The 18333-nt window shown below is 44.1% G+C and overlaps 2 pseudogenes; both read right to left on the reverse strand.

The window, feature by feature from the left end:
- Positions 1-2129: 2129 nt before the first annotated feature.
- On the reverse strand, positions 2130-3014 carry LOC148092150 (GTPase IMAP family member 7-like; annotated as a pseudogene).
- A 6998-nt stretch (positions 3015-10012) lies between these two features.
- On the reverse strand, positions 10013-18250 carry LOC148092151 (GTPase IMAP family member 4-like; annotated as a pseudogene).
- Between the last annotated feature and the right edge of the window lie 83 nt (positions 18251-18333).

Raw genomic sequence — 18333 nt, forward strand, 5'->3', positions numbered from 1 at the left:
TGTGGCCCCTCTTTCCTTTCCTCTCTTGATGCAGCTCTGATGTGATGGGAGTTTAGAGTCATGGGCCTGAGAGGAAACCGAGAAGAGGCCGTTGTGCGCAGTGTTAGGAGGGAAGTCGGAGGTCAGACAGACTTAGAATCGGATCCCCGCTCTGCCCAATACCTGTTAGCACCGTAGAGATTTTATTCTTGTGTGTGTGTTTATTTTTTTTCTTTTTTCTTTTTTCTAGTTTTTTTTTAATGTTTCAATCTTTTTAAAATTTTAATTTTATGTAATGAATTTATTTATTTATTTATTGTTCAAAATATTAGAGATGTCTCCTTTTTTTCCCATTGATCCCGTCTACCCAGCACCCACTCCCCCCCCCAAGCCTTCACCACACTACTGTCTGTGTCCACGGGTCTTGCATATATGCGTACAAATTTTCTGGCTAATCTCTCCCACCTCCTCCCACCCCGTCCCACCTTCCCTCTGAGATTCTTCAGTCTGATCCATGCTTCCATGTCACTGAACCTGTATTGTTCATGAGTTTATTAAGTTCTTTAGATTCCACACATAAGTGAGACCATGTGATCTTTGTCTTTCTCTGTCTGGCTTATTTCGCTTAGCATAGTATTCTCCAGGTCCCTCCATGCTGTCCCAAAGGATATGAAGTCCTTCTTCTTTACAGCTGCATAGTATTCCATGGTCTAAATATACCACAGCTTTTTTACCCACTCATCTACGGAAGGGCACTTGGCTGTTTCCAAATCTTAAATATTGTAAATTATGCTGCTAGGAACATAGGGGTGCAGATATTCTTTCTGATTAGTGTTTCAGGATTCTTGGAATATATCCTGTGGGGAGAATCTTAGGGGACAGTTTCAGTACAATATTCATCAGCTTTCCCGGTGCATTTTTAATATGCTGATGCATCAAAATAAGCATATAGAGGAGTTTTGGATTGTTCTTTGGTCTGTTTTACTTTTACCTTAGGTCTGTCTGGCTATAGTGGGATTTTGTGATATGTTCCCTGACTTCATCTGTCTCTGGGTTGAGCTGGCACAAATGGCATTAATTGGGTTTTTGTGTTCTGCTTCCCAGACCAGGGTGATTTAACCTATGTATTCTCTGGTTAGAGAGGAGGTGTAAACCCCCTGCTCGCAAGTGCCCTTGGTTGGGGAAGACAAGGTCTTGCTATTCACAAACTGGCTGCTACCTGCCCAAACTGTTTGGCATTGTTTAATTTTTTATCTCAGTCTCCCCATTCCACTTGCCCTGGAACCTTCTTAGCTTCTCGCTATCCTGCTTCATAGGGACCACAGAACCATCATGCTGGAGAAGTCTGCTGCTTCACTAACAAAGTGCTCAGAGATGTGGACTGAAATAACATACATCACCAGTGGTGCTAACACAGGACGCAGGCAGTGTTTCTCATTCAAATTTTCCTTAATTGAACTATACATAATATGTCATTGCCTGATTATGCCAATTTTGTAATTTCTTCTGTTTGTTGGCATTGTGGGTGTGATGGGAAATGAGCTGGGAGGATGCTTCTGGTTAGCTATCACTACATAACAAAACATCTCAAAGACTAGTGGTTTAAAGCAGCAACAATCATTTATTTTTCTCATCAACCTGCAATCTGGGGGTTGGGGAGCACAGTGGGGAAGGCTCATATTTGCTGTCTGCAGCTTCATCTGAGGTGGCTAGGCAGGCAGCTGGAGAATTGGCTTCTGTTTTATCTCATTTGTGTGGCTGCCAAGTTGGTTCTTCTGGCAGATGAAATACCAGCCAGGGGAGTGGGCCAGTGACTTCCAGTCCTCTTCACGTGGCCTCTCGATGGGCAACTTGGGCTTCCTCCCAACATGGTGGCCAATTTCCAAGGGCATGTACCCCAGAGAGCAAGGAGGCATTCTCCCTATCTCACGTTAGAAGTCACAACCATCCACTATTTGTCAAGGCAGTCCCAAAGTCCATCGAGTCTCAAGGTAGGAGACACAGGTCCCATAACTCTACAGAAGGAAAAACAAGTTCAGAATGCAAGAACAATGGGTGGGACAGAAGATACTACTATAGCCATCTTTGGAAAATACAATCATTCGCATTAACACACCATTGTAGGTTAAGAAACAACAACATAACTTACATCATTTCCAAAAGCTAAGCCATATGTTAGAAAGGATCTTCCGAATGTGATGTACACCATCTTCAAATATATTTCTCTCAGTTTCTTCCTTTATTTTTTTAACATTTTTATCATAATTTGCCCTTAGGAATTTTATCTTCCCCTCCTTTTGTTGCTGCGATATTTTTCCCTGATCATATTCCTTCTATTACTTTAACTTCCCTCTGTAATTTATCAGCATACTGTTTCTTCAATTCCTCCGCCTGATGTTTCAGCCTTTCCTGTGTGTCCTTGTAGATGGGATCAGAGAAGTGAACCCCTCTGTTCTTCAGCACCATTTCCTCTATCAGCTCCACCAGCTCCTGCACTTGAGCTTCCTTCACAGCTTCGCCTGCATTTTTCCTGTTATTGAAGGCACAGCAGCGGTTCCCACACTCCTTGATGATGTTTTGTAGGTTCGCTTCTGCCTCTGCTAGATACTCACTGTCTGGTCCTCCAAATTATCTTTGCAAGTGAACAAGATGATCATGTGTTTCATGGCCGGCTCCCCAAAGGTGGCCTTGATCAATGCAACTGTTCTCTGCTCCTCCTCAGTGTAGCGGCCTAGCTGCAGAACCAGGATGATGGCATGAGGCCCAGGGCAGGAGGCAATGACACACTGGCTCATTTCCTCACAGGTGGTCAGCAGTTTCTCTTTGGTGTCAAAGAGCCCTGGGGTGTCCACAACAAGAATCTTCTTCCCCTTCCAATCCTGCAATGCTGCCTGACATTTCTTGGTAACAGCATGGGGAGCAATTTTAGACTCAAATTGTTTTCTCCCAAGGATGGTGTTTGCTGTCGCACTTTCCCCACTTCCAGTTTTTCCCACCGGAACAATCCTCAGGGTGTTGTCCTCAAGGCCATCCATGTTCTATCAAGAGGCTCTGGGGTGCAGGTACTCACAGGACCTTAGTGAAGGGAAGGAGAGGGGGAAAGGGCAAACTTAGCTAATTGGGGACCATTCCCAACCCTCTTTTATTATTTTCCTCCCTGGAAATTTGTAATGGTCTATTATTCATGCTGATCCCCGGAAGGGCAGAGAGATGATAATAAAGTTGAGTTTCCTACAAAAGAGTCCAAGGCCGAGGTGCTGTCCCAGGGGAACTCACTTCAACCTTTAAAGATCTGGTCATCTCCATGCTATGTGAGCTATTCCTGATGCAATAAAAAAGATGAAAGCTTTCATTTTTTATAGGAATCAAATGTAATATTGATGTAAAGCTAACATAGATTTTACCAATATCAAGCTACATATGTGTCTCATTTGGAAATATTAATACAAAAATCCTAAATAAATTATTAGACACTAAAAAATAATACACCATGATTGTGTGATATATTTCAGAAGTACTAGGATGTTTCGATATGAGAAAATTGGTTGTTACATCCCATTAATAGATGGAGAGGAAACTTACCTAGATGAAGAAAAGACATTTGACCAAATTCAATCCTGACTCAGGTTTAAAGAATTTCATAAAATTGGAATTAATAGATACTTCTCTCACATGATTTTATATAACTATAAAGTCAAATTTTTGTTACCATCTTTGTTTTTATGCAGGTGACAAATAGTGGGTTATACAGTTAAATAGTGGGTTATAAACTGTAACGGGTTATAAAGTTCATTTGAATGAAGAAAAAAGAAAGTTGTTCGGCACCAGCAAGAAAAAGAACAAGGAGGGAGGGTGGCTCTCCCAGGAGCCAAGCATCGTAGTTTCTATAACTAAAGCAGTGTGGTCTGGCCAGTGTGGCTCAGAGCTTGAGTACTGACCTAGGATCCAGGAGATACTGGTTTGATTCCTGGTCAGGACACACGCCCCAGCTGTTAAGCTCGATCCCCAGCAGGAGGCGTAGGAGAGGCAGCCTATCAATGACTCATCATTGATGTTTCTTTCTCTCTCTCTCTCTCTCTCCCCCCTTCCTCTCTCTGAAATCAATATTAAAAAAAAAAAAAAAAAAAAGCAGTGTGATGTTTGTGCAGAATAGAGAGACCAGTGAAACAAAAATGGAAAATTTAGAAACAGACCAAATTAATCCTACCGTGTTCATTTATATTCCATTCCATTGTGTTACAGTTACATTCAGGACGGCACCATCTCACATCAATGGGGAGAAAGATGGACTAATAAAGCAGCTCTGAGATAAATAAAACCATATAGAAAAGGGTGAAGCTGCATCCATTGCCTCATGCCATTCAAATTCCAAATGGATTACAAGTTTAAATGTAAAAATCTTATCCATATAAATAGAACAAACATGGATAAATTCTTTGTAAGCGGGGTGTAGGGAAAATACTTCTAAGATTTGAAATAGGGTGTGATTACATAAAAATCTCACAGGTAATATGGGACAAAGCCACCATACACAAATTAATGCACAAATGTGAAACTAGGGAAAGAAGCATTTTCCAACTTGCATAAAGGGAGTGAATTTTCCTGTTATTAAAAAAAAAACAAAAGGCCAACAACTGGATAGAAAATGGAGCAAGAGATGGGAATAAACATTGAGAAAACGAAATTTAAATGTGCCCTGAATATATGAAAAGGCATTAACATACACTCATAATAGAAAAAAAGAAATCAAAACACACAAAATAAAATAAGTAAAATAAATTAAAACTACAGCTCTATTTCTGAGTGAGATACTATTTCTCTTCTCCAGGTTAGGCAAAAGGGTAAATGTTCGCTGGCAGAATCTGTTGGTAAAGGGGTGGGGGGAGCAGGTCCTCTCCTGCGTGGCTGCTGAGAAGGAAAACCAGTCCACACCCTACAAGGAAGTCAGCGCTTCCTGCAAAAGTACCTACACATTTTCCCCTTGATTGTCTGTCCCCAGTGTCAGGATTTATCCCTAAATTACACTGAAAAGTACAAAAAATATGACGCATGAGGCTACTTATTTACTGCATCATCATCTTAATAGCAAAAGACCAAAAACCTATCAAATGGCTATCAGCAGGGACTGGTTGGATAAACTAAGGTATAGTCACACAGTGAAGTGCTGTCCAGCTGTGAAAAGGGATGAGATGTGTCTGTCTAGACCAGTGTGGAGAGATCTCCAGGATATGTCATCAGGTGAAAAAAAGACAAAATGAAGAAAATAGAGTTTACTTACCATTTCTCTAATAAGAATGAATATGAACTACATATATAACACTGTACATATATTTTTTATATATATGAAAAGGCAATAGCAGAATACTCTGGAAACTAAACCAACGAAAAGGTAATGGTATGGGGATGGGAGAAGCAGGGCGAAGGTCACAGGGACAGAAGCTGGAAACTGGACGTCTTGGATACACTTAGATTTCATAGATTTGATCTTGAAACCAGGTAGGTAATTGAAATAATTATACAACAAAAGTTATGTTTTAGGATGCTAAAATCAAAAGCCAATAAACAAATCTAATTGTATTTTGTGTGATGGATGAACCACATAAGAAATTGGTACCAGAGACTTGAAAACGCAGTAATTTCACTGTCCATCTCTAGAGGGATATATCTTAAGGTCAAAAAAGAAAAAAATCCAAAACCTGAAAAAAAATCTCAAACTGTTTTCAAAAATCATAATCTTAGGGCTGTGTGTGTGTGGTGGTTTTGAAGTCCATTGAAAACGCACAGAGATAATAAACTCAGTGAATAAGTACCCTTAGTGTCCAAGTATGGTCTTCAAATGCCACTTCCCACCAAAAATTAGGGCTCTAAGATTAAAGTACTGATTTTAGGTCTAGGCAGGAAATGTTTGAGTGGAGCCTACACTCTCATCAACTACAAAGCCAGGATGCTCTCAATAATCACTAGGATCTTATCAAAAAGACTTAAAAGCTAACTTCAAATCTAAATGGATAACAATGGGCCAATTTGAACATCAATCATAATTCCAGTGAATCAAGATGTATCAAATATGCTGAAATCCATGAGTTCACAACAATGCCCTTTTTTAAAAATTTATCTTTATTGTTGAAAGAATTGCAGATGTACCCCTTTTTCCCCATTGACCCCTTCTACCCTGTTGCCTTCTTAAAAGTAGTCAATTGATCCCTTGGAGTCTGCTAGGAGAGCATCTCCTTGTTCTGAACATTGACAAACACAGGGAAAGAATCGAGCATTTATCTTGTTTTCCTTTTTATATTTGAGTATTATCATTTGTGACCCTTAATGAAGCTAAGGCAATCATTAATGTCAATTAATGTCACAGACAACCAAACATCATGTGCCTTCTGATGGAAGGTGACCACTGTGCCTATGAAGTGTTCCCACTAAAAACCAGTTAAACCTGAGTCTGATGAAGCCACTCCTTAAATATAACTTCACACCAAACCCTGGAGCTAGAAGAGCAGGTGAAATGATGCCATGAGGATGGAATGGACACAGTGTACACTTTCCGTTCTGTGGACATAAGACTTGCCCTTTGTCCTATAGAGAAACTTCCCAGAGAGAAACAGGGAAGGTGGAAACCTATATATTAAGTTAAATTTAAAAGAAATCAAACAATCTGATTTATGGGTCATATTTGGATCTGAATTCAAACATTTTTAAAATTTTATGAGAAAATCAGTAAAATATGGACACAACTGGTAACTTTTTAAAAAATTCTACTTGCTTTGTGAAGTTTGATTATTGTTAATATTTAAAAAATTGTTTCAAATATTTACTGATAAACTGAAACAATGTCCAATTTGCTTCAAAATAATGTGGGCAGGTGGGGAGGGCGAGTATACAGGTGAGAGAAGGTTGGCATCAGTTGGTAATTGTGGAAGCTGCTCTAAGTTTCTTGTACTATTCTCTTTATCTTTGAATAAGTTAAAATTTTTCTGCAATAAAAAAATTTAATCTCTATGTACTATAACCACTACAAGTATTCCTGACCAAACACCTGATAAATTTTTTGTACATCTCATTTATTCAACCATATTAGCCTGCAAGGAAGCTAACTTTATTATTATAACTATTATTTTTTAACCCTCACCAAAGACATTTTTTCTATTGCTTTACAGAGGGAGTGGAAGGGAGACAGAGGGAGAGAGAAGTACTGATGTGAGAGAGACACATCAATTGGTTGCCTCGGTATCTGCCCTGACTGGGGCCCAGGGATTGAGACTGCAACAGTGGTACATGCCCTTGACTGGAATCAAATTCAAGACCCTTCACTCCATGGGCTAACACTCTAACCACTGAGCCAAATCGGCCAGAGCTATTGTAACTTTTTAAAAAAATATTTTTTTATTGACTTCAGAGAGACAAGAGGAGGAGAGAGAGATAAAAACATCAATGATGAGAGTCACTGATTGGCTGCCTCCTGCACGCCCCACGCTGAGGATCAAGTCCGAAACCCGGGCATGTCACCTAACCAAGAATGGAACTGGCGACCTTTCAGTGGTGGGTGACACCCAAGAAACTGAGCCGTACCAGCCAGGGCTTTTAAAGTTTGAGAGGGAAAATGGGAGGGAGAGAGAGGAAAACATTGATTTGTTGTTCCACTTACTTATACATTCATCGGCTGCTTCTTGTACGTGCCCTGACCAGAGGAGGATGCTCTAACCAACTGAGCTACCAGCCAGGGCTCCTATCTTTTCTTTTTAGCAACTCATTGGCAATTTTTTTTTTTTTAAGTTATTGACTTTAGAGAGAGAAGGAGAGACAAACACTGATTTGTTGCTACACCCATTCATGTATCCACTGGCTGACTGTTCAATGTGCCTTGAAAGGGGATGGAACCCACAACCCTGGCATATCGGGTCGACACTCCAGCCAACTGAGCCACCAGGCCAGGGCTACCACTGACAAACTTTTTGAGTGTTGTGTGCTTAAGTGGTTTCCATTGCATGGTTCTGCCTGGCGCTGTTTAGAAATGTGTATGATGTACTACAGCAGAACTGAATGTATGTTTTTATTTCTGTGTTAAATACTTATTCTCCTCTTCTTGGTGGTAAATTCTTTACTTTTATTTTTTAATGTTTTTATTGACTTCTGAGAGAGAGAGGGAGGGGGAGAGGGAGAGGGAGAGGGAGAGAAACATCAATGATGAGAGAGTCATTGATAGGATGCCTCCTGCACGTCCCCTAGTGGGGATCAGCCTGCAACCTGAGCATGTGCCCTGACGGGAATCGAACTGGTGACCTCCTGGATCCTAGGTCAATGCTCAACCACTGAACCACACTGGCCGGGCAAATTCCTTACTTTTAAATAAATGTTTTTCAAAAATGCTCAAAAAGCCTTCATTGTTTATGACTTCTTCAGACGTTTACAAGATCCAGAAAATCACAGATCATAACAAGCATCCTTGTATTTACCATTGATTTTAACATTTTTTCCTTCAAATTTCCCTTTAATCAAATGGAGCGACAGATGAAGCTCAAGTCCCCTTCGTCCCTCCTTAAGTCTTGTTCTTACACTCAGTCCTATTCTCCCCCTTTCCAAGACACAAACAGTATGATGAATGTGTTAACTTTTCAGTTCATGTTTTAATACTCATACATATCTATAAATAATATATACTACTGCTTTGTCTTTTATGCAAAAATGCTTTATGATACTGCAACTTGTATTTTTCATTCAATATTCTGAGCTCTGTGGATATTTAGAGAACTGATTTATTTTCTATTTGTACAGAGTTTCACTGTCTGAATGTCACAATTTTTTACCCATTCTTTTAACCATTGCCCACTCACTGCTTTCAGTTCTGCGAATTGCCTGTGCATATCCTTTGCCCGTATTTTTACTGGGTCACCTGTTCTTCCATTTTTAGGATTTGTTTATATAATCTGTACATTGTTGACTACATTAGGTTGCAAATGCTTTCTCCTAGTGTGCCTAAATCTTTTAATTTTACTTATGCTGTCTTATACATAAATTTTTTATTGTGATGTAAATATAGCAATCTTTTCTTAGGTTATTTTGCTGTCTGTGTTTTAAGAAATCTTCTTCTACACTGAGGTTACAAAGATATTCCACATTTTCTTCCAAAAGGTTGTAGTTTCACTTTTTACATTTATATTTTTAATTTACACCGAATGTTAATTTTTTAAATGGTATATAGTAGTGATTACCTCAATTTTTCTTTTTTCCCAAATGGAAAAGTCAACTGTTCCCAAGCACTGCTTTTGAAGGTCTCTGTATTAGTTTCCTAGGGCTGCTGTAACAAAGTACCACCAGCTGGATGGCTTAAAACAATGAAAACTTATTCTCTCTCAGTTCTGGGGGCTAGCCTGAAACTAGGGTGTCAGCAGGGCCATGCTCTGTCTGCAGGCTCTAAGGGAGGCTCTGTTCCTGGCCTTTCCCCTCGTTTGCGGTGGTGGCTGTGCATCCTTGGTGCAGGTTGGCTTAGGGCTGCATCGCTCCCCTCTCTGCCGGCGCATGGCCTTCCCCCCGGTGTGTCTGGTCCCTGCGTCTCTTCTTATAAAGTCATGCTGGCCTGAGAACCGACCCCACTGCAGAATGATCTCATCCTGTTACATCTGCAAACACCCTCCTTTCTAAGCAGGGTCACCGTCTGAGGTCCCAGCAGAGGCTTGAATTGGCGGGGGGCGGGGGGGGGGTAGGGAGACGCTCAATCCCTTACAGTTCGCTTCCGGTTCCCACCGCTCTGTGTCTGTCTCTCTCCACACAAAACAGCACAGTATGAATCCTACAGATGTAGAGTAAATCCGACTACCTTCTGGGCTAATTCCTCCTCCTTTGCTTTTTTTTTTTTTAAAAGAATCACGTTTCACCTTTTTCCAAATGAAATTCAGACTCTGTTCATCTAAATCCCTAGACACCTCGCCGCCGTTTTGGTGAAACCGCAGTTAAAACTCACACCTGAACTTGGAAGAAGAGCATCGCCCCTGCCGCTCAGTCTTCCCGTCGGTGGGGCCGGCGCGTCCCCAGTCTACTCGTCACTCCCTCTGCGCATGCGCCTCGTCTCTTCCACCTTTAACCCCGGAACTACATCTTTCCTGGAGACGGTTGACGGCGCTTTCAGACGAATGGCCTCAGGACCTCGTTTCGGAGGCAGCGGAAACGCTCAACGTGAAAGCGCACCAAGAGAAACGCAGTAAACACAACGGCCACCCCTCTGAACCGCGGTCTCCACCGACCGCTAACGCGACGCCGCGCGGGTCTCTCCGCCGGGCGCGCCCGCCGCCTCCTCCCTCCGCCCCGACGCCGCAACCCTGCGGCCGCCGCGCCGCGCAGGCTCCTCAACCTTCGAAAACGCTCCGTCTCAGTCCAGCCTCGGAAGCTGGCGCAGCTGCGGCCCGCTCGCCGCCCCGGGCCTCCCCGAGCCCGCCCCCGGCGCCCCCGAGCCCCCCGATCCCCCAGCCTGGGACCGGCGCGCGCTCGGCTGTCAGGCCGCGGCCGAACACGCCCTCAGAGCCTCGCGCCACCCCACCCGCCCCCCAAACCCGGAACAGAAGACCCGCCCCGACCCTGGGCGTCCGCGCGGGGGTAGGGGGCGCCCCTTTTGCCGGAACTAGCTCGGCCATGACCCTTCGCGGCTCCGCCCCGACGCTCAGGCCCAGCCCTGGCGCGGTGCACGCTGGGACCCGCGGCCGGCCGACGCTTCACCCGCCACAGCGCCCCCAGCGGCCGGGAGGAGCGAACGCCGCCTGCGGGAGCCGCCCGAGGAGCGCGAACCTGCACGGACGTCCAGCCCACGCACTTGAGCGCAGGTTAGAGGACAGGGTCTTTCCCGTGGCGCAAAGGAACCACGGACTCACCGAGAGACTAACACCTACGGGAACGTACCAGACAGAGGTGGCACCTCTCCTTTCTGTTTAGACACTATGATTCCTGGAGCGCCCTTAATCCCAGCTGATGGATTCGGGTAGTCTGGGACCTCACGTCGTGCTACAAAGACAGAGCATTGATGTACGCCCTGAAGCTTTTGCCGCTCGACACGAGGGATTGGAGCAAGTGGCTTTTCAAATTCCCTTTGAGCCGAGAGACTCTTGTCGCACTCGGGGCACCGGCAGGGCCTCCCGCCGCCGTGGGTTCTCCCGCGCTCGGCGAGCTGGCGCCGCGGGGCGCAGGCGAAGGGCCTCTGGGCCTGGTGCCCGCGCTGGTGCACCCCCTCGGAGGCCTTCCAGAGGGCGCCCCTGCCGCAGCCGGGGCGCTGGGAAGGCTCGTGCTCGGAGAGGTGAGAGTGTCGGCGGAAGGTCCGGCTGCACTTTGCACACTCCGGCTGCACACCCCTTGGTGTGCACCCCGAGGTGCTCCGTGAGCCTCGACTGCCGCTGAAAGGTCCTCTTGGGGAGCTCCTCCCACTTGCCCGGGGCTCGGCCTTGGCGACAGTCTCCTAACCCAAAGTTTCATATAAGTATCAACTTTTTCATTCTACAGCTAAACCAAGGAGATAACAAGAGAAAAATACCTATGAGCTTGAGGCACGGGCATACATCAGAGCAATTAGGCAAGAGGAGTCAATTAGGGGCATAAGAGGAAATAAAAAAGGAAGTGATACAGAAACTGTGGTACATCCATAAGGTGGAATACGACTTACACATCAGCAAAAGAGTCCAGCTATTGATACAAGCAACTTGTGTGATTCTCAGTCATTATACTAAGTGAAGGAAGCCAGTCTCAAAGGGGACTTCGTTTTACTTTCTCTAGATTCTCAGTGTCCGGGATAAAATCTTCCATCAGGTTCAAACCATCACTGACTGTTATGGAAGGGATGCATAGCATGAATCCCCAACACTCTTCAGAGAAGGGAACATGGCTCATCCTTCTATTGTATTGATCACAATGCATGGTATTAATCAAAGACCTTCTGTCTGCCTTCTGCCCTGGGAGACAAATGGATAGCACAGCTCTCATGATTCACGTAAGAATCATGAACTTTCTGTGATACTTCTCTTATTCCTGAACGTTTGCTGACTTTCATTCTATGTAAAAGCTCAACTAATGTGTGTTTGGGGAAGTAAGGGAGAGGTATATGTCCTATTTGGGGCAAAACGGGGTGAGGCATGGAGAAGCCAATTTCAAAATGGCAGAGCAAGGACAGTAGCATGTGACCACCAGGACACACTGGTAGAACATGGACATGTGGTTTTGGAAATCCTAAAACTTATTATGGTAGGAGGACCCGGTAGAAAAGGGATAGACTTCAACTCTTTATTCACATATTAAAGGCATTTTCCCCAAAAAAACCCACAAAAGGTCTCAGAAAACTTGGTTACAGATAACTTTTATCAGCACGTGATGAATGAATCCAAGGAGAATGTGCACAGAGAAGACAAGAACAGGGTTCAAACATTCAGGGGAAATGACTGGAAGATGTCTTAGGGGTAGACCAAGCCAAGCTTGGAAATCATCTTGACATTCTACCAAAAAGTGAAATTCATCCCTGTGCTCTTAGAAGTATTAGTGGTATTTCCCAAGATAAAAGAAATTCCACTTCTGCACAAATATGAGAGAATAGAAAAGTTTTATTACAGCAAAAATAAGTAAACAATTCAAGTGGGCGGGGCAGCAGTGTGGGGATGACCCCCCAGCAGTAAGTAATCAAGGTGTGAGGTGATGGAGGTGCGGTGGCAACAGCTCGTTTCCCATGAAAAGGAGAGAACTAGTTCTTCAGCTAAGTGGTTATGTTGAGGTTGGTCAAGCACCTTCTACAGGAACATCTGAATATACCAAACATGGTTCTCTTGTCTGTTGAATCTCTGTTCCTGGCTCTTCCTGGCATTTCACTTAGTTGGGTTCTGAGAGATCTGTTTTCCAGACAATTCTTTGTTCTTCAGTGGGCAGATGACAGGGAACAATTTTAGTCCTTCCATAAAAATGTAATTCAATGAATTTGCGTTCATCCAGGAAGAATTCGGTAAGCCTCTCTAGCTATAGATTATCTAAGGCAAAGAACTGACTTCTCTGACCACATGGGTAAAATGAGCAGCATGGTCCTAAAGGCAACAATGAGGAGTAGAAGCCACAGGAGGAGCTTATCTGCCAATCTAGACAGAATCCAGAGGAGAAACAGGTACTGGGAAGACACAGAGAAAGCTTGGGGTCATGGTTCTTGGTTCCTGCATTCCTTTTCTCTGTGCGTCTGAGAAAGTGTTCAGAAGATAGGGAGCATCCGTACTTTCTGCTTTGGACTTTTAGAAATTGGGAATGTGTCCCTTCCCTCGTCAGTCAACCAAACCGCTACCTACTGCCAACAGGGAACTTGACTTAACTCCCTAGTTCTGAGAGCCTGAGAGACAGAAACAGAGAGCTCTGACTTTAGAAATGAGTTATACGGGGCAGGGACACATGAAAATTTGCAAGAAATATAGACATTTTTAAAAATTAAGCTTAAAGTAATTTGAATATGGTTGCAAGAATGAAGCCAGCATATTGCAAAATTTTCAGGATATTCTCAATTATCTTGTTCTCCTTCTCAACTTCAGCTCTGGCATTTTGTTTCTTGAAATCATAGTCTTTCTCCCTTTCTGCCAATTCCCTCGCCATTTCTGCCTTTCCCTTTTCCTTCTCCAATTCATCCTCTAGTTTCCTGATTTTCTCCTCATACTCAGCCCTTAACTTACTCTGCGCTCTCTCCAGCTCTGCTCTGTATTGTTCTTGTATCACTTGGATCTGTTTCTGAATCTCCTCCTCAGCCCTTTGGTACATCTTATTAGTGTAGAATCCCCCCTGGTTCTCCTTCACCATGCGCTGGACCAGGTCCAGCAGCTGCGCCCTCTGAGCCTCCTGCTCAGCCCCTGTCGCCTTATTGTTGAACACACAGTGGCGATCCCTGAACTTCTTCATCAGATCCTGAATGCCTTCTGGAGCTTCCTTTAAGTAATCTTCGAACTTCATGCCATCCAAGTCATCTTTCCGGGTGAATAAGAGAATCATGTATTTCCTGGCTTTGGGTCCAAACATTGTCAGTACCTTCTCAATGGCCTGTTTCTCTTCCTTTGTGTGCCGGCCCAGGGGAACCACCATGATCACAGCATGAGGCCCCGGGGAGGTCAGGATGATGCAATTAATAATCTCCTTTTCTGTGTGAGCATCCGGTGTTTCGGTGTCGAAAATGCCAGGTGTGTCCACTACGACAATTTCACTCCCATTCCACATGGTGCTCCCTTTCTCACAGACCTTGGTCACGGATTTTGCTGCAGTGCTGGAATAAAACGCTTTCTTTCCAAGGATGCTGTTCCCTGTGGCACTTTTTCCTGCTCCAGTCTTACCCACTAAGACAAGTCTCAGTTGTGAATCTCTAGGGTGTTGGTTTCCAAGCCCTGGGACATCAATAAACAAAAGTCACAGGGTTAGGACTGACCTCCAACCCTTTCCTCTTTAAGTTCCCCGCCCCTCATTGCCCTTCTCTATTGCCCACTCGGGCCCTATCCCATGAGCAACCTCTGCACTCATAGGAGGTCTGTAGAACCCCTGGGCCTGGCCTCTCTCCTGCAGGACGCAGGTAATGCTGGGCACTTCTCAGGAGTCCCTTGGGCTGCTCACTCTGACCTCTGGAAACTAAGAGCCCCCAGATTAGGGCGCAAAATGCTTCAAGTGAGAAAACTGAACCCCTGCTGGTGCCTGTTCCTTATAAACTAATGACCGAAGTAACACAAAGTCTGACTTCAGGGCATCACAGTGGAAGATCCCCCTCCCCCAATTTATATTCAAAATGGAAGATTTTTCTCCCCATTAAGAAGCCAGGTAGGCGGTGATTCAAGCCATCTCACCCTTGGAGGGGAGGAAGGGGCACACAGGCAGAAAGACAAAGTGTTCCTTTAAATTTCATGTATAGCCATCTCCTCAGGAATTCTGACCCATGGGAAACAAAATACATTTAAAGTTACCACCTTATCATAGAAATCGAATGAAGTTTTCCTATTTTAAGTTAATATGTTGAAGAGGTATAGCCAGTATTACCAGATCCCTGGGGTTACTATAAAACCCCTTGATAAATCAACAACATCAATAATAATAACTCATGCAGAGTAGCATCAGTAGAGTTACACTTTCTTAGTGTTCCTTGGATAGGCATGTCCACTTCCTAGGACAATGGGAAGTTAAGAACAAAACAGCAGAGCCTATCACCTGACTGATGTTTCAAAGGTAACTGTGTCTTAAGTTAACACCAAATCATCTAAATAGCTCCTTCCCTGTTTCTATTCAGTAATTTTCTGCTTATCTCTAATGTGTCTATGAAGCTAAAGTCTTCAGGATTTGTGAGGCACAGACTGGGACCATGGAAGACAACTGACAACCACATCTGAGAGCCTGTTTCTCCCAGAAGGAAGAGCCTGTCAGCACAGCCCGTGACAAAGACTGATTCCTGCAGGAGGAGTCCTGTATGACCACCATCTGTCTCTGCTTTCAGTTGATGCAAACACCACCACCCTGACAATACTGCAGACATGATTATAAACTCCATTTTATTATTCAGAGATATCATCACCATTCTCCCTTGATTCCTGTCTTCCCCTTACTTTCCAGATCCCACCCATGGGCAAGTTCTCCTGGCTCCATCCACAAATCTGACCACTTCTCTCCATTTTGAAGACCATCCTAGTAACCAAAGCTACCATCACCACCCATGCCTCAGCAGTCCCCTAACTGACCTCTAGTTCCATCATGCCCTCTTCTATTCTGTAAATTGGAATGATTTTTAAAACATCAAACAGAAGAGAGATTTAGCAGAACCTCCCACTCTGGTTTCCATAAAATCAGTAGTTATTCCCCATCTCCCACCTACTTTATGGTGAATCTGTTCCTAATCCAGGGATGAGAAAAACCATCCCTAAGGCTGAGTTTGCACATTTGAAAAGCAGAATCCTGGGATGAGAGAAGTAAATTTCTAGAAGCTGAGAGCACTGGCTACAGGATGGCTAAGATTAAGGGAAACTGCAGGTAAAAGTTCAGATTATTATTTAGTTAGCTTCACAATGGAAGACTCCAACCTAAAGATATCTTAGGGCATTAGTTACAATTAGGGAAGGAGTAGGAAAATCATGGGAGGTGAAATGAAAATTCACCAAAGGCCAGCTCCAACACTGCAACAATTCCCAATGCTAACAGAATACGCAAGTTTTCCTGACAGATTGGAGATTTGGCCATCAATTCTTCCCATCTCTGTGCACATGCCTCTTTGGGATGTGTTTCTGTACCTCCTCCCACAAGGTGCTAAGTCTGTTTCTCTGCCCCTTGCAGCTGGGTGGGCCTTATGACTTGCTCTGGACAACAGGGCAGTGGAAGCATGATGCAAGTAGACTCTGAAAGTGCTCATGCTCTGTGTGGCTTGCTGTATTCTGCTCTTCAGAACCCTGTAACTGCTTTATGAAGAGGCTGGGACTAGCCTGCTTGATGAGGGACACAAAGCCCCTTTATCCCTGTCACCCTGTCCTGCCCAAGAGCCTGCTAACTACCAGACATGGCCGTGGGGCTATCCAATTCAAAATTGTCCTTTTGCTGGATCTTGAAAGTATCATGCTAAATGAAAGAAGTCAGATGACAAAAGGTCAAGAACCATATGATTTCAATCACATATGGGGTATAAAATAGAAAGCAACAAGGAAATAAACAAAACAATAAACAAACTCATAGTCATAGGCATCAATATGGTGGTGACCACAGTGAAAGGGGTTGTGAGGAGGTTGGAGAGGGTAAAGGTGGTGAAATATATGTTGATGGAAGGAGACAAGGCTTTGTACAATGTAACACATAGATGATGTATTATAGAATTGTACACCTGAAACTTATACAATATTATTAATCAGGGTCACCCCAACGAATTTAATAAAATAAAAAGATTATCCAGTTGTGTGCTGGACCCCCAGCTAACCACCTGTGCATGAGTGAATCTGGCTGAGATGAACCCAGTTGGCCCAGACCCAAGAACTGCCCAGTGACCTGCCAAATCCAGAGCCAAAGAAATGGCTTAGGTGTTAGGTGACTAAATTGTGATTTGGTGGGGTGTGGTGCCAAACCAGCAAAAGTTAAACTGATATTGTAGATTTCTAGAGATAAGCGAAAAGAAGGGTTATGTGAGAGACTGAGTGAGCCAGTCTGTTGACTTTGTTGGTCATATGAGGCCACCTGAGCAGGGAAATGAAGGACCTGAATAAAGACTCAATTCCTCTCACGTTCCTCCTTCCCAGTCCTCTGTCAGGCTGAAGAGAGGGGCAGAGAAACACCCAGAGAGGCTACAGCTGGCCCTTCTGCTGTGTCCACATTGTAGGAAGTAGGAAATCAGAAACCTTGGCAGTTTGGGCTCAGTCGGGACACTTTAACCTCTCTTCCTCTCAGAGGTTACTCTACATCATGAGTGTAATGATAGAAGGAAAAAAAGCCTCTCTTTTTCTTTGCAGTGGCCTTCCACAATGATGAGAAGCACCTGGTAATTAAACCCCAAGATTGTTGGCTCCGCTGATTCAAACAGCCCTTCTGTTCAAACCACAGACAAGATAAGCTACTCTCAAGGCTACATTCTTGCATCCCCCCCTCCCTTCTGTTTCCACAGCTCAGGGATAATTCACACCACGGAGTCTGAGTTATAAAGCCCCCCCTGCCCCCCCATTCAACAGGCTTCTTTTACACTCTTCATAACTTTTGCTCTGAGCATGTTTTATAGGCCTAGGTAAAATACTGATGGGACACCTTCCTAGGGTACCTGACAGACTGTGGCCTGGAAAGCAAACAAAGCACTTTTCAAGAAAACCTCCCTAGTATCTGCCCAACTTCAAGGCAACCCAAACCCCTCCTTTCCTTGTCACCTAGCAACAGTACCTGCTTAAAACCCTAGGCCACCCTTTATTTTTTGCCCTTGTATTGATTAGCATGCATTAGCCCTTTCCCTCCTTCAGGGGCAGGAAAGTAAAATAAACTCCCTCCCCGCATCTATCTCTTTTTTCAGGTGTGAATTCTTTCACAGACCACATTGGCTAAACTCTAACAGTAAGGAGACAGTGCAGAAGATTGAGAGTAAAGAAAGAGACAAGTCAATGACAAGAAAGTAAGAAATGGAGTTGGAAATACTTTGTTGTTGCTCAGATGGGAACTGAGAGGCAGGACAGAAGAACTCCCTGCCAGGTCCCCAGTATTCAGCCTGGCCTGGGGAGCCTGAGTCTCTCTCACCATAGCTGGTATTGGATTCACTGACGTTGACACTGGTACTGTGGGATTCAGCTGCCATTGTAGTTTGAATTCCTGTAGATAAGAAACATAACTCGTTTGAGGGAAAGGGAGAGTAATTTGAAATTAAACCCTCATGCAGCC

This window comes from Miniopterus natalensis, chromosome 10 (genome assembly GCF_054644295.1).
Source record: "Miniopterus natalensis isolate mMinNat1 chromosome 10, mMinNat1.hap1, whole genome shotgun sequence".
Taxonomy (NCBI): Eukaryota; Metazoa; Chordata; class Mammalia; order Chiroptera; family Miniopteridae; genus Miniopterus; species Miniopterus natalensis.